Here is a 13,534-nt window from a genome sequence, read left to right on the forward strand (position 1 = left end):
TGTCTTTGGGATATGGGAGGAAACAGCCACACAACCATAGGGAGGACATGCAGACTCCACACAGAAGGCATCCCAGCTAAGGATCGAACCGGAGAACCTCTTGCTGTGAGGTGACAATGCTAATGGCTGCACCACTGTGGCGCCCATAGGCTGGGTTTGTACTAATTTGGAAAACTGAAGATCTCTTATGAACAGTGCTCCATTACGTCAAGACTGCAAAGGATAGTTGAGCCTGCTCTGGTGGTTTTTGTTGACTTTGAGAAGGTTTCCAACTTGATTAGAAATAGTTCTTTGAAGACAGCTTCCCAATCTGTGAGTATCTTGCAATGAAGCCCCCCTTCCTCAAGTATATGTTTAAGTAATGGTTTATTGTCTAGTCCCTTTAGTTTGTACAAGGGCACTTGCTAGGGTTGTCAATTTTCTCATTCTTTTTTTTCTTTTGACTGTATAACCCCTAAATAGGTTCCTTCAGCAGACTAGGTCCATTTATGGGCAATCCATGTGTGGGATAGTAAGAGTTGTACTTATGGATGATTGCTTAGTCCTTATGCAGAACCCATCATACAATCTCACTGAGATAGCTGGATGCCTGGATTACTGAAAAGTTTTGATATCATTTCTCAACAAAGCCAACACAGAGATATTTGTGGCCAACTCACAGACTGACACTGAAGGATGAGGGTCTGGATCCCCCATTTACATGGTCGTGGTCCCGTCTCAGATATTTAGTGTTATACTTTCATCATCATGTGAATTTTATGATAAAATTGGATGCCAAGATTCACTTCTCAAGCTTTACTCTCAAGGTCATCCCCTTGACATCCATGTCTGAAAAATATTATAAAGAGGTTATGATTGGAGAGCAGATCATAATCTTCAATGTTGTAATCATTTTTGTGAATTAGAGTAATATTTACGAAATTGTCCCTGATTTTCAGCTTTTGTCCCCTCATTATTTGTTTTCTCCAGAATTTTTGATGAAAGGAATTAAGATGCATGCCCTATTTTCCATACTAAGAATGGGCATCCTCAAGACATTAGAGTACAGGAAAATGATTGTTTCTGCTTGTACCGAAGTCCCTGCTGTCTGTATTCTTTCTATGGTTGTCTGGAAGTGGAGAACAGAACATAGAATGAGTATAAGGAGCAGAAAGCACACATATTTGTCAGGAAAGAGTCACAATAATTCGCATTGAGACAGACTTATAATTAATGGCACAAATGATGAGAATCTCAGATGAAAAGGTGGAGATATGTAACATACAGTATGATTAGTGAATTATCTGAAATGTGAAGAGTCCCAGTCACATGGAAAATTTAAAGCAGTATGCACCCAGTACTGCTTTCTTTCACTTAATTGTCGATTAGTGATACATACATACTACAAAACATTAAAACATTCCAGGCCAGAACTGAGGACAATCATCAACAGCCCCCCAAAACACACAGACCACAGGAATCTGGTCGACCCTACCAGTGTATTAAAACACATTGCCTCCCTAGTATCTGGTTAACCCTACCAGGTTATAACCATGCAACCTATATTGTTGTGCCTTTCGGCTTTTCCCGGTTAGGGGTCACCACAACGGAACTCTGGTCCACTAATGATTGGCAGTTGAATTTTTATGTGCCGAGTTGCCAGCCCTGATGCACAACCTTCAATGAAGGTACGCCCATTCACGCATGTCTCCACGCAGAAGACGCTCTAGCTGAGAGTCAAACCGGACAGCGTCTTACTGTGAGGCGACAACGCTACCACAGCACCACCACCGTGGGTTATAACCATGCAACCTACAAAAAGAAGAATTTATATGCTTGATATAAACTGCATTTTTAATAAGTTTTACAAGCCTTAGTTTATCCATTTTTCCCTTTCAGACTAATGTCTAGTAAGGAAGAGTTTATCCATTTTTCCCTTTCAGACTAATGTCTAGTAAGGAACACTTCTGGAACTTTCCCATTGGACCAGATGACTTGAAATGTTGAGTACAGCAAACTGGCTTACCTTCAGCTGTTATATGGAATGCAAAAGTTATAACAAGGAATGATATACTATTAACTCCTGGACAATGCTATGTTAATTTTAAGGCCCACGTGTACATATACAAGATTAAAGCTTATACGTTTGCTGCCATCTCAATCACATTACAAGAAGAAGCTGTGACACTGACAAATCAAGAAATATGTAAGTTACTAAATTATATGGAGGAAACTATTAATGCATACATGCAAATATTTCAAATCGTTGTTGTTGTTGTTTGTCTTTCGGCTTTTTCCCGGTAAGGGGTCACCACAGCGGAACTCCGGTCCACTAATGATTGGCAGTAGATTTTTTACGAAATGCCAAGGTGCCAGTTCGATGGCCAACCTTCAGAGAAGGCACTCCCATTTATGCATGCATGTCTTTTGAACGCTACCCAACCGCGGGGAGGACATGCAGACTCCACACAGAAAGCACTCCCAAGCCAAGCCGAGAATCGAACGGGAGAACCTTTTGCTGTGAGGTAACAATGCTACCGCCGTACCACACATGCAAATATTTCAAGCATGGACATTAATGCCTTTCTAGCCTGCCAATGTACTAAAACAGTTGTTTCCATAATAACTGTTCAGGCTGTTCTTAAAAGTATCTTCATTAATGCTAGCTTTAATTTAAATTGGTGGTCTATTCCATGTATCAGCTACTATCTCAAACAACCAATTAGTACACTTTTGATAGCCCCAAACATTCTCAGAGGTGGTTGTGTCTAAATGCCCTAAATATCTGAATAAGATCATCTTAAATCTCTATATGAGACACTCTACAAGTTCAAATATTTTAGTCTTTCATAAGTGAGAGTGTGAGAATCAAAATAGTTTGAAGCCATAGTCTAAACAATGTGTTAGGGTTACCCTGTCAGCACTGCAGACTACCACTTTAATCAGCTCTAAGAGATTTCCATTAGCATTTATTTAGTTGTTTATTACTGTGGTTCCTCATGGAAATGGCTTTTCAGACAGACTATTTTCATTTGAGAATAAACACTTTCACAACAATCATGCTGAGCCCAGCTCAGAAGTAAAAATAGTTGTACATGCTTCAGAGTTCATTTACTTAAAATGTATTGTTATTTCTGTTCTATGAACCATTCTGTAGACTAAAACCTAGACAGGCTCATCTGACTCCCCTCATCTCCTCCCAAACATGGTAAGCTATATCCATACAGCTGTGCATTACACATGGATGGATCAAGGGACTCAACACGTAAAACAGTGCTCTGTCCTGATAAGAAGGGGTACAGAGTGCCATACGCATACAAAGCAGAGGTGCCCTGAATGTCATCTCTCCTAATGTTAGTTGGAAATTGGCATGTGGTGTTGTCAGCATGCACTGGAAAGCATCCTACTCAGTATGAAGGACAATTACTCATCAGTATTGACACTGTTACCTTTAACATAACCCTGCACAGTAACAGGGACAAACTCACTCTTCCTTAAGTGTAACACAACGGCCCTTAAACACACATAGTACTAGTATCTGGTTGACCCTGCCAGGAAAAAAAATAAAGTGCCTGGGGGGCCCTGACAATCAACAGTCCCAAAAAACACACATGCCACAGGAATCATTTGGTTCTGTTGAGCCAGTCAGTGTTTTAAAAAAAGAAAATCAACAGCCCCCCCAAACCCATTGCCTCCCTGGGTCTATATTATATATTCCAAGTTTCAAAACTTCGAACCTCATATGTTCGACAACTTATGAATGAAGTTTGAAACATCAAAAATATAATTAAAAAAAAACTTATCTAAATGCTGTCAGCAGGGGAGCAAGTCCCCCCTGCACCCCCCACCCCCCTACTTAAATATACCAACTTCGAGATTGCACTTCAGTGCAGAAAAGGGAAATTTTCCCATTCTATGCCATACGGATCCATTGTTATTAACCTTTAAAGTTTTAAAGTTCGATCATATGGTGTTGACCATATGACATTTGACCTTTAAAAATTCGATCATATGGTGTTGACCATATGACATTCGAACTTTAAAAAGTTCAAATAATTAATAGGGATCTGCTTCCCTAGTATCTGGCAAAACACTGCCAGGTTATACATAACATATAAAAAAAAAGTCAACACCACGGCTCTTAAACATTTCACACATAGAGTAGGTTGATCCTGGCAGGCAAAAAATAAAGTATATGGTTGGCCCTGCCTATCAACTTCCTCAAAAAACACACAGACAGACCACAGGAATCATCTGGGCAGTGATTCCATTGATGATTTGTTGACCCTGCCCTGCTGCCAGTCAATGTATTAAAAAAAGAAAATCAACAGCCCCCCACACACACAAACTGCCTCCCTGGTATCTGGTTAAACCCTGCCAGCTTATAACATATTAAAAAAAAAAAGTCAATGCCACAGCCCTTAAGATTCATAGTATGCCATGAAAAAATAAAGCATCTGGTTGGTGTTGGGCCGTGGCCCTCTCAACATCCCCAAAAAATACACAAATGTGATGACCCACACATCATAGCCCTGTTTCTAGTCTCGTTCTCTCCTCGCAACTATAGTGCTAATCAGCAGCCCACATCACAATTACACTGTCCCGTCAACCACCGCAGCCCACGATTCTATGACACACATGGCATGACATGACCTGAGGCTGAAAAGTTGTTTTTAGGTGACTGGAAGTTTAAATTCCGCACGTAAGTGGACTCGCTTGATCTGGCGCTTTTGCAACAGAGGTCCCAGTATGCCATACCGCCTCTTACCATCTCAAAAAAAGCTCTGAGTGTAAGTATATGGGATATTTTCCATGCCCAAAAAAAAAAAGGTTGTTTAACAATGACTTTACTGGAGTGAATATAATACTGGAACTTAAGGGCAGGATCTATCCAGATGCCAAGATATCCATAGTAGGAAATTGTATCAAGAGTGTTGTTTTGGCTCAGGTATATGGTTCAGGCTGCAATGCCTAACAAACTTATGGAATATGATTCCCCTTAAAATCAGGAAAATTCAGTCATTAATTTCTTTTATCAATGAGGTGTTAATATCAATCACTTTTCATAAAAGCCAGTAGATCATAAGATTGCAACAGTACATGCAATCTTATGAACAGTGCATACAATCATATGAACAGTACCTGCAAGCTTATGAACAGTACATACAGTCGTATGAACAGTACATACAGTCGTATGAACCTATGAAGAGCAATAGTCACTACAGTCAGTATCAACTGAATGAAACTGAAGCAAGCAAAGTTGTGCTATAAATACTTTACTTAGGCAAAATGTAAAACTATTTTTTTATTATTATAGATGTATTTTGTGTGCAGGGTAATAGAGTGGTTCAGTAAACAGCAATGTTGCCTCACAGCAGGTGGTACCCAGGATTGAATCTCATCTGGGATGCCTTCTGTGCAGAGTCTACCCATCCTCTCAGTGCGCACTTGCGCACTCTGGCTTCCTTCAATAGTCCAGAGACATAGGAGGATTCATGACCCTTAGTTGTCCAAAGGTATGCTTTTGTGTAATTCAGATGAAAGAATTCTCAAGCTACTTCTGTTATCTACTTGCCTTGTAAACTCTGTGGATAGCAACATTTGCTCATGGAGTACTGCAGTCGCTATAGTAGCTGGATCCAATTTGGCAGCATTGGGTAGATACAATGTAATTAAGAAAGATAACATACATGTAAAAAGCTTTAAATAAATGTGATAACATAGATCTGAAATTATCCATTGTTGTACAGTAAAGTAATTCTATATCGAAAGAATAGTGTTCTATGTATATAAATATTTGTTAATTTAGTTAAGTAGGGAAAAAGACATATATACCATTTGTTTACATCTGCTAACAAACCAATGTGTATAACTTTAAAAGAAAAACATTACAGCAGGGTACTGTGAAGAGAAAAATTGTTCAGCATTCAATAGTAAAGTGATATCAGTTCCTCATAATTATTACTTTTCCCCATCTATACATTTTTGTTGTGTCTTTCAGCTTTTCCCGGTTAGGGGTCACCACAGTGGAACTCCGGTCCGCTAACGATTGGCAGTAGATTTTTATGTGCTGAGTTACCAGCCCTGACGCATAACCTTCAAAACATATTACTGATATTAATAATGAAATCCCAAAAATGGAAGCAAGTCAAACAAGCCAAACAAATGGCAAATGTAGATTCCAGTCTCCATGCATTCCAAAAGGTAGGTAGTAGTCAGAGAGAAAAACAGATGAAAACACGGCAGACAGACAGAAATAGAGATAGTGACAGAGATGGAGACAGATATAGCAGTGGAATAGAGATATAGACAGAGGTAAATATATATAGTCAGAGATGTAGATATGTAATGTTATGAGATATGTTACAAACCATAATTCGTGTACATGTGATACCGAACAGTAATGTAGTTCTGTTTCTTTATAATGTCACTTTATGTTGCCTACTGTTGCTTTGCGTATTTCCATCTTCTTCATATGTTACCTAACTTAATTTCTTATTGTTAATATCATTATCTTTTATTACTTTTTACCGCTTGTTAAAATGTTTATTATGTTTTGTGATTGTAATTTTGTATGCCAACTGAGATGGTTCATTTTTGAAAAGGATCCTTAGACCAGATCACTTTCTTTGTTAAAAAAAACATGTAAATAGATATCTGGATGGATGCATGCATGCGTACATACATGCATGCTTACACATGCACATAACTAACTAAATAAAACCACTGCTTTGTAACATTACTGTGTTTGCAAATGTCTTGCAGTCAAAAATATATTATATAAATACAGATTGAACAGTAAAGAGCGCGGTGTTACTAGTGTGCAATGTTTACTTACAATACAACATTGCTTCCATCTACAAACACATCTACATATGTAGATCATACAGCATACTGCATTGTGTAATCTGCAATAAATTGCAATTATACCCATCAACAATACATTGTGATATCTATGGTTATAGTACACAGTCTTATACACTGTGATGCGTATGGTTATGGTAAGGAATCTTGAGGGTTAGTGTACTGGTTAAGGTGAGTATCTCACAAATATAATGTAGAGGGTTTGATTCCCACTTTTCAGGAAAATTGGCCAGGCTAAAAATGTCACACAAAGGCAACTAACCTGGTACTTCATTATGAACCTTTGAACTTAGCTATGAACCTATTCCTAGTATATGCCCTGTGTTTACATGCACATACAGTGGATAATAAATTTAGAAAGGAACTAAAGTCATGTGCTTTCCCCAGCCTGACCGTATTCAGCGGCTATGGGGTGCAGAGTGCAGCCTTGATATTTGACCCAGCTAGTCTTACAAAAAACATACTCACACCTCAAGTTTTGTTTTCTGCATCAGTGGCATTCAGTGCTATGTTGAAATGAGTACAGCACTGTGGCTCAGCACTCTGTAGTATACAGACCATGTACTGAAAAACACATGACTGTTTGAGAATATCACATCTGTGACTTCTGTGGCTGAGATGGCTGCCCTGTGCTTTCTTTGATTAGTGCATCTCCAGTCAGTTATTTGATCATGTCAAGGTGGAAATACAATTTGTGCAAAACAGTGTGCACTGTTTTTGAGGATCTGCTCCCCTTTGCATTGGTGTAGAGCCATATAATTGGTATATGCAGGTTTGGGTGGGGGTGCATAATGGCTTGCTTCCCGCAAAACAACTGTTTTTTTTAAACACCTTTATTGAATTATAACTTGTGACATAGGCACATTTACATTTATATAAAGGTAACTAAACTGTATTAACAAGTTAAAATTAACAAACATTATGCTTCACATATATTGCTATATGTCATATAACCTAAGTGACATTACATAAATTGTTCAATTACTGCCCCTTTTTTAAAGAAAAAACATCTTTATTAAACCATCACTTATAACATTATATATATAATTGAAAACAATCTACACCGACACAATCCTAGTTGCAAGCATTTTACATCACAGACCATACTGACACACTGACACACGGCCAGTTGCAAACATTTTAAATCACTTACAATCTATCCAATCATTGCAGTGAAACATTACATAGCTCGTTTCAGTCCTGCCTTCTTTTAAACCTCATTCCTCCCCTGTAAGTATTGTTTCCACAATTCTCATTTTTTCCTATGTAGTTTGCGTCTACCTTTTTTCTAAAGATCTCAATTCCAATTTTATCCCTGTTACTATATTCACTACTTCTTTGCCATTTTATTGTATATTAGTTCATCAGCTGTAATCAGTAAATTAATTTTTGGGTGATCATTTGTCACTCCTACATAGCATCAGTTAACTCCCTGACACAAGGTACAGAGTTTGATTCCAACATCTGGTTCATGCCTAGGTTTTAATAGTCAGCAGACTGACAGCACAGTATTGACCTATGAACTACAGTGCTGTGCAGGTAGACAATATTTGTGGGGTTTCTGAATCTGACTAAGTAAGAAAGGTACTTAAGAAAAAATAGAGGGAGTTTTTCTCTTGGACCCCAAAATCTCATTAAGTGATGTATAACTGAGGTAGATAGCCTTCTTGAGTAATGCTCCAGTGCCAAGAAAAATATCTAAGCACCTTTGCCATCTAGGATAATGATACAATTCTGTTGTCTAAGATTGGATAGGCCATGTTACAGTATGCAAATTAGAGAAACAAAATTATCTTTGTGAAGGGATCTATTTGTCCATGTTGCAATCATATTTATAAATTTATTAGAAGACTAAGGTATAATTGTAGGATCAGTAAGCAGATGACCAGTGACAGGGATGTTTAAACAGAGACTGGATATTGTTAACAGTTTGCTAAGAACAAAAGACTATCGGGGTTTAAATTCAGAATTTAAGAGTAATAATTCAGATTTGCAGAAGTTAACCTGGAAACTGCAGACAGTTTAAAGTGGTTGAAGCATAGACAGGAGTAGTAGGAAAAGGGCAGAAAGAAAAATCAGGAGTAATCAAGAAACAGTGTGTTTAATTATGATGTCCCCTCTATTGTTGCAGCAGTCATTCATGGCATTTTTTGTAAGTCATGCCAGTAGCACTATGACACTGGTAAACAACTTGCATACTGACATGCTTTTCTGCTTTTTAACACTAAATAAGGTATAGTGTAAAATAAGAACTCGACTTGGCTAAATCTTATCAAATGTCACCTGGGGTGAGGATCCTGAACCTACAGCAAAAGTATCACAGTTTAAAATATATACATGACTATGAAGGAATAAGACAGCAGTGAAGGTGACAAACCTTAATGAAGTGGTTTGAGGTCCCTTGCAACTCTCTTTCAGGGACTTCATCCCAACCCTCACAAGCGTAAATATATCTACTCTAGTTTTGAAAAAACCTCAAGACAGACTTCACACTTTTATTATAGGTTCATAGGTTCATACTAGGCTATCTGCCCTAGGGCATTTACAAGCCTAGCCAGAGTGCATTTGGCTGTTGCCACCCTTTGAATTGAGTTTACTGTGCCCTTTTTTTGGGTTAGTTTACTGTGCCTTTGTCTAGTAGTGACACAGAAGTAATCCCCGGGGTAAACCTACGATCTCCCATCCACTTGTCAAGATCCCTCTTGAAGAGCGTCAGCAAGGGGCTCTGCCTAACTTGGACTGGGAATCTATTCCAGAGTGAAGGGAGCCCTAGTATTAGTACTATTCCCTAGTATTCTGAATCTTTTTTGTCAAAAATGAAGAAGAAAAGACAGCTTTATTAATCTAAACAGGCATCGCAAACAAAAATTACAGCCTTCCCTCTCTCTCACTCTCTCTCTCTTGCAGTAGAAACATATTAATATATATTTTCAAAAATGCTAAATTACTTCAAACTTTCAGTATAGTATATACAATCAGCATATAGCATAGAGGATCATCTCATTTAATATACCTAACATTTCCACAGCCAACCTTTGTCATCTATGTCATTCCAAGGTTTCTGTATATTCAGAAATACACATCTAATACAGCAACTTATCTGAGTAAGAATGACCTGAACCTTAAAAAGGAATAATTATTTAATATTTAAGTTCATAGGTGTTTACTAGGCTAATGACCACAAGGGCCTTTTTAAGCCTAGCGATACCCTTGATAAGTATAAACATGGGCCTGGGAGTTGAACCATTTACAGGTTACCTATGTCCATTAGAGACATAGGTGCCAAACCAGGGATGAATTTTCGGTTTCCCATCCAATTGTCCAAGTTGCACTTGAATTGGGCTAGGGAGGAACTCTGCTTCATATGGATGGGGAGCCTGTTCCATAGACAGGGTAGTCTCTGGGATACATACCTATCTCTCTAGCAGGTCCTATTTATATAATAGGCAAGGTTTCAGTCCTTAGAACGGGTAATTCTGGTACTGTTTGTTTTGTGGATATGCAGGAGGTCCATCAGAGTGGGGTTTGACAATGCCCTGTATGCCAGGCATAGGTTTCCCCTCGAAATCCTGTAGGAGACAAAATGCAGGGACAGGGCCTTGAGGCAGTCTGCATAAGACATATTACTTATGCCTTTTAGTGAGGAACCTCTGTGGATGTTCCAGTTGTTGGATATGCCTGGTTAGGTACATACCAAAGGGGCATTGTACTCAATGATAGGTCTGATGAATGCCAAATACAGTGAAACAATGACTTCCTTGGACTTAGATGCCACACCTTTGTTTATAAGTTGCGCATGTTATCTATTCAACCTGCCATGGTTCATATTATGTTATCAAAAGATAACGTAATTGAATGGCTGAAATATCGAAACGGCCACAATTTGAAACTTTTATTGTATCCCACAATGCGAACTTCAAAATGCAGCCATTTCGATGTTTTGGCCGTTTGATTACATTATCTTTCGATAATGTAATAGGAACCGAACCTGCCATATATCCCAATATTGTTTAGATTCGAACACTTTACTAACATAGAAGTACAATTAATTTCTTTCATCGTTCTGGGCAACAATCTCCACTCCACACACACACACACACACACACACACACACACACACACACACACACACACACACACACACACACACACACACACACAGTGAGTGTGTGTGTGCGTGTGTGTGTGTGTGTGTGTGTGTGTGTGTGTGTGTGTGTGTGTGTGTGTGTGTGTGTGTGTGTGTGTGTGTGTGTGTGTGTGTGTGCGTGTGTGTGTATGTGTGTGTGTGTGTGTGTGTGTGTGTGTTTGAAATCCTAAATCATAACCTTGCTCTAGTTTCACTGGAGTCAACTAGGTTTCTTTAAACACTTAAATATATTGTGACTAACAGCATCGAAACCCTGAAATATATACACTCAAGAAATTTCAACAGAGAGTCCTTTGTTCAATCAACCCTCCTTACTGAACTCCACTAAAATATTAATATAAAAATGTACAGTAAGTATTAAACAAACAAAAATCACATCACATACTTTCAGGACATCTGATGTTCAGAATGTTGCCTTACGACAAGTCAGAAAACTCATTCAGTTTCACTCTAACAACTCAAGCAACAGTCTCAAATATTCTTCTTAAACCATGGACCCAGTATAATTCTTTAATCATTTGTCAATCTAGTCTAATCATAGGAATAACAAGAAGTAAAGGGCTACCGAGTCACATGACCATTATGTCATGCCAATTTCCACCCTAAACTGCACCTTCCCTCTCAGCCTGGGCTAATTTATGAATATGCATCAAACTGTCCATGTCCAGCAAGTCCTAGGACAAGTCTAGTCTAGAGATGGGTGAGACACCCTACCTCTGCCCAAATCAAACATCTAAAATAAAGCATAGCAACATTACTTACCTTCACAACAGAATATCCTTTTAAGTACTGATACAGACATTTAATAGTTTTACAGCCTTAGTAAGAGATGTTCACTCAGTAACTTGTATGACCTCAACCCTCAACATTTATTACTCCCAAAATTCCATTAAATAAGATTCTTACTATTGGAAATGATATGTCAACTTTTTGGAGGTACCCTAAAATAATCGGCGCAAAGTTAACATGCAAGAACACACACTAAGGTATTCACACAAAAGTTAACATGACTGCAGGAACACACATATGAGGTATACATAATTATACAAATATTTAAAATACCACCCAATGTAGGCTGAACCCCAAACTACCTGAGCAATATGTAAGCACAATAATTTATACTGAGCAAGCAAAGCACCATTTTGGCCCATTTCTTCAGTATTAATAATTTTCTTACATCTAAACAATAAGCAAACAAATCGTAATCAAAAGATAGCAATATATATATATATATATATATATATAGATAGATATATATATATATATATATATATATATATATATATATATATATATATATATATATATATATATATATATATATATATATATACACACAGTATAGACTGCGGTAGTGCTGTCGCCTCACAGTAAGACTATGTCCTGTTCGATTCTCAGCTAGAGCGTCTTCTTTGTGGAGACATGCATGAATGGGCGTGCTTTCATTGAAGGTTGTGCATCAGGGCTGGCAACTCGGCATGTAAAAATCTACTGCCAATCATTAGGGGACCGGAGTTCCGCTGTGGCGACCCCTAACTGGGAAAAGCTGAAAGACACAACCTATAAATATATATATATATATATATATATATATATATATATATATGGGACTCAGGCATGCTAGGTGCTGGACATCTGTTTAATTGACCACATTTGGTCATATATGTAGATGGTTGACAAGTGCACTAGACTGACAATCCCTGGGTAGTTAGCAGAGGGTGTGGGGAACACAGCTCCTCCCATACAGGGGCTTCAGGGGGTCCTGACGCTTGCAAAAAAACAATTTTTTTTTTTGGTGGTTTTTTTTTTGCATGTGTGAGAATTTTTCTCATGCATGAACAGTTGCTTGTCAACATTTGCATTATCAACCTTTTGTGGTCAGTGTTCTTGCTGTCAATGTTGATTTATTGACCAAAATAAGTAATTCCATATTTATAGCTAGATAGATAATAGATGTAAATGCACAGCCTGGTGAGTGGTCCCTTGATATGCCTCACTTTGGAGTCACTTAAGACTTAAATACTGTATTGTTTTGAGGTTTCCATTATGGAATTTAAAACTCAATAAGTGTGTCTGTCTTAGATGTAAGTTTCATGGCGGGTGGTGTCTGTGTTGTATGTTTGTGAGGTTGCTCTGGGGATTTGTTTCTTAGGTTTTATTTAAGAGGTCTTCATGATTTAGGTAGGTTTCATGAGCCTAAGCATATGTAAATGTATCCATTTTGTCTGAGCTGTGTAATTGGTTTAGTGAGGTACAGTATAGTATTGGCAGCCTACATGTTATTTGTCATGGCTTCGTGTGAGGGCTTTGCCTTCAATAACATATTATAACTACATCCCTCACACACTTTGTCAGTTTACTTAAGAATTAGGTTGTTGTCAGTAAACAAGAAACAATTGGTAAACTGTCTCAGAATGCCCATTTCAACCAAACTGGCTAAAGAGATTGTTGGACAGTAGAAATCCATGGCTCCAGGTGCTTACTTATGTGGGCTGAAGAGGACTAAAGTGGAAGTAATGCTTATGAGGTTTGGAGTTAATTACT

The sequence above is a fragment of the Protopterus annectens genome, chromosome 1.part1 (assembly GCF_019279795.1).
Source record: "Protopterus annectens isolate FY-2018-M chromosome 1.part1, PAN1.0, whole genome shotgun sequence".
In the NCBI taxonomy this organism is placed as follows: domain Eukaryota; kingdom Metazoa; phylum Chordata; order Ceratodontiformes; family Protopteridae; genus Protopterus; species Protopterus annectens.